The sequence below is a fragment of the Orycteropus afer genome, unplaced genomic scaffold, assembly GCF_000298275.1.
Source record: "Orycteropus afer afer isolate SDZICR_OR568_19922 unplaced genomic scaffold, OryAfe1.0 scaffold00546, whole genome shotgun sequence".
Lineage (NCBI taxonomy): Eukaryota > Metazoa > Chordata > Mammalia > Tubulidentata > Orycteropodidae > Orycteropus > Orycteropus afer.
In genome coordinates, this window is record NW_006922133.1 from 870,283 (window position 1) to 874,900 (window position 4,618).

The 4,618-nt window shown below is 41.5% G+C and overlaps 1 pseudogene; it reads left to right on the plus strand.

Moving 5' to 3' along the window:
• The first annotated feature begins 316 nt into the window (after positions 1–316).
• Positions 317–3,361, plus strand: LOC122151547 (annotated as a pseudogene).
• Positions 3,362–4,618: the final 1,257 nt, after the last annotated feature.

Below are 4,618 nucleotides of genomic sequence, written 5' to 3' on the forward strand. Positions count from 1 at the left end.
TAAAAGTGATGGCACAGTGCCTAAAGCATTTGATTGCTAAACAGAAGACTGGCAGTTCAAACCCACTAGCTGCTCCATGAGAGGAAGATGGGACAATAGACTTCCATAAAGATTTACCGCCTTGGTAACCCAATGGGGGTCACTAGGGGTAGGAATCAACTTGATGGTAGTGATTATGGTTTATTATTGTTATTATTAATTCCATTTTACAGGTGGAGGAACAGAAGCATGGAGGGGCTATGAGCCTTCTTAATCATGTAAAGTGCTCAGCCCATCATGTGTCATTACATTCCAGCTATTATTATCACTGGTATTCATGTATGTGGCCAAGAAGTAAGTTACCACATTCATTGCCATGGCTATGTGTTTGTGAATGAATTGGCCCCCGAACCTCTCTTTACAGCATTTCGATGAAATGGATCTTTGGGTGGTGCTCATACTTAGAGTGACCAACTCATCCTTGTTTGCCCAGGGCTTTCCTGGTTTTAGCACCATTGATGGAGAACCGATTGTATCTTTTGTTTATTTTTACTACTGAATACTGAATACACAAGGGGGCATTTAGCCATTCAGTCATGCATTCCTTAAATATTTATTGAGCACTGAATCAGAAGTGTGATTCCCACCCAAGAACTTAGTACTGAGGATGGAGTGGGGCAGATGAAGATGAGAAACTGTCCAGGATTCCCCTATCAGAAAGAATAAAATACATATTTATATATGTATTTAAATGATTAAACACTGACATAGCACTTACTATATGTTGATCACAGGTAGTTACTACTATTATTGTTGTTTTAAAGAAATGGAGGCAAAGAGAGATTTAGTAACTTGCCCAGCATCACACCAGTGGGCAGTGGTACAAAGCAAGATTAGAACTCAGGCAGGTCCTCAGTGTCCCAGAGTCCATGCTTTAACAACAAGGTTATGCTGGGAAAAAAAGGACCAGAGACCCTCAAGAACTCCATATGGCCTCTGACTTTCCTTATGGTTTTTTCCATAGTCTGGTGGTTCTCAATACTGGCTGCACATTATAATCACCCAGTGGGGAGGTGTTAAAAAGTAACACTGACTCCCCAGGGCCCTACCTCCAGAGATTTTTATTTCATTGAGCTGCACTCGCCTGGGCATCAGGATTGTTTTTTTGTGTTAAAACAATATATAACGCACCATTTGCCAATTCAACACTTTTTATATGTATGATTCAGAGACACCTGGCTGGGAATGTGTTACAGGTGTGTCAGGATACTGCCTCCCCTCTGCAACTGGGAACTTTAGAGATCAGGAAAACTGAATCCCAGAACAGTTGGGTAAGTTGCTCAAGGTCACCCAGCTAACAAGTGGCAGTACTAGGATTCAAACTCAAGGAATCTCATTTGGGAATCACAACCAGTTCGAGCCACACCACTATGACCCTTCTCACTCATGTGGAACCTAGAGAGGAATATGCAAATAATGTGAAGCATGGTCAGTAAAATAAGAGCACAGAGATTGGATGAGGCCAGAAACTGTCTCTTAAAAATGCTTAGCTACTCACTGCTTCAGAATGCTGCTGACGCCTGTGGACCCATGACTGACACCTTCCAGAATTGGCCAGGAAGCAACCCAGGGAGTGGCTGTGAGGTTTGATCCACAGGCTGCAAATTCTCCAGCACAAAGATGAGCTCGTTCTCCACCTTTGTTCACCATCCGATAGTTCTTGCAGGTTCTCCCTAGAACAAATCAATCAGGTTGATTTTATGTTTTTCCACAAGTGCCACGTTTGAGGACTTTGCAGGCAGCAGGTGCAAAGGTGAAACATGCACTGTTAAGGAGGTGGTGCATTATCTAGGCAACTGTGTAACAGGGAAGCAGCTTTATGATCAACAGGATTAGCCTATGGTATAGTGTTGTGGAAGGAGCCCCGGTGGCACAATGGTTAAGCACTAACCCACCCAGCAGCTCCATGGGAGACAGACTTGGCGATCTGCTCCCATAGAGAAGACAGCATTGGAAACCCTATGCGGGCAGTTCTACTCTGCCATGGGGTCCCCATGAGTTAGAATCAACTCAACAGCACATGGCAATAACCACATACCGCTACTTGCACGTCAGAGCTTCTCCCTGAAAGACACAAGAAAACTTCTGTATGATATGCTAAGAAAGAATCTTGTCACTGCCACTAAGTGTCCCAGTGTGGATAACCCAAGCCAAGACCAACTAAAGCAAAGTGCAGAGGGAAGTTGCAATTCCAGGACAAGAACTGAAGAAAGCATTGTTCCCATGTTACCCAACACACAGCATAAATATAGAAACCCTAGAGAAAGATACAGGAGCTCTGGTAGTGTAATGCCTAAGGCACTTGACTGCTACCCAGAAGGCTGGAGGTTCAAACCCACCAGCCACTCCTAGGAAGGAAGGTTGGGCAATCTACTTCCATAGTGATACTGCCTCGGAAACCCAAGGAGGGGTCACTATGAGTCGGGGCCAACTGGACGGCACATAACAACAACAGAGAAAGACACAGGGACTGTCATTGTTTTGGCATACTAGCCACAACAGTGGATTCAAAAGTACCAATAATCATGAAGATGGCACAAGATCAGGTAAAGTTCCGTTATGTTGCACATGAAGTTGCCACGAATTGGAGCCGATTCGACGACAACAACTAATCTATCTGGACACTACGGATGACTTGTGGGTTTTGAATGCATCAGTATGAGAGCAATTAGGTACTGGAATAAAAGGTGAAGCTGCTGGTACTGAATGAACAAGTGAAAAAGTAAGGAGAGTGAGTGACCAAAGGTGATTGAAGTGGAAAAAATAAGGCCTCAAGGACTCTACATGCTTAGATGGAGAGTGGTGGTGTTACTGAGTGCAAGCAATTTAAGTCTCTGAACAGAAGGTATTGTTTCTGGCTTGGTCCTCAAGTTGTTCTAATCCCATTCTCTCTCCTGGCTGATATCACTGCCATACCTGAAAGAAAGGAATTGATGTCCCTGATTGATTTCAGCTCTAGTTGTTTCTGCCAAAGATCTATACATAAAAGAGAAAAGACACCAAACTTCTTGATCCCTGCAGCTCAGTAGAATTCTTGGATTTGGCTCACAATTCTGAAAGCCAAGAGACCATCTCAATCATGGAAGAATAATGAGCTAGCTTTTCTGAACAGAGACTAGGCACAGAAAACATGGAGGACTAACAAAATCTCTAGAAGCCATGTAGCTTATGTCAGAAAAAACCACAATGGGAATATCATTAACTGATGGACAGACCACCTTGTCACCTGTTTTCACTGGGCCAGAAGATTTAAAAAGGCTGAGACTTCAGCCCTATTTGCAAGAAAGAGGTTCTTCTGGTTATTAAGGTTTTTGTTGCATAGCTGAATCAACGAGCTGCAGAGAAATAATAACCAGGGCCAGGTCAGGGATCAAAACGTCAGCATTGAGCATCTTCACTCAGTGTGGCCCACTTCATCCATTCATTTATTCATGTCTGTGTTCCAGGACGTTTTTCCTTCTAAAGTCAAATAGAATTTGAGAGCAAGTTCTTTAGAAGTAAACTATCAATCTGGGGATTCCATTTACATGAAAATGTACTTTGATCATTTTATTCTCCCTCCAAACAGGAGGATCTGAGAGAGAGCAATTACCAAGACAAACAAATACATTCATTCATTTACAAATTATCTGAAGATTAATCTTTTCCTTGGTTAATTTTATTCCCCACCCTTCACTTCTATTTTGTGAGACAATTTCTTAAGCATAAAAATCCAAAGTAGCTATTAGAAAAATATTAAAGCTGACAAGCATAGAAACATAAATAATCAGATTAGTCAAATTATATGGCATTGGGGATCACTTTCCCTTGCAGCAGGCTGCACGGTTCTAAGAAACCAAAAGGAAAAGTAAGAATCTTGAAAATCAAGAGATTTTTTTTCCTCATGCATGTCTAGAACAATGGTTATCAAACTTTTTCTCCCGACATACCCCTAAAAGAATTTTGAAAAACTATACACTCTTTTGTACATTCAGAAAAAAATTAGGTTTAATAAACATATAATGAATTGTTCAGATGTCAAAGGTTCCCATCCTATTAGCTGTGGACATCTGAATAACTACCCCTTAAATCAAACTATAGAAAATTTCCTTTATCCTAAATTATACCATCATGCCCCTTTCCAAGTAATCCCTCAACTACTTCCTGACTCTCTCTCTAGATTAGTTTCCCTTTTACAGATCTTTAATTTGACATCTTATTTTAAAAATACATTTAAGAACTTAACAAGGAATAAGAATATCCAGCTAAAGTTTTCAACAGTTCCTCAATGAGCAATGACTGAAAGTGAACATTAGAACCACATTATGCATTATTTGCAGATTTCTATATACAGAATTTTACTTAAAGTTGTCATTTTGGGAGCTCTGGTAGCGTAGTGCCTAAGGCACTTGACAGCTACCCAGAAGGCTGGTGGTTCAAACCCACCAGCCACTCCTCGGAAGGAAGATGGGGCAATCTACTTCTGTAGTGATAACTGCCTCAGAAACCCAAGGAGGGGTTGCTATGAGTCAGGTCTGACTTGACGGCACATAACAGCAACAACAACAGTTCTCATTTTATAGTTTGGGCCCAGGTATTC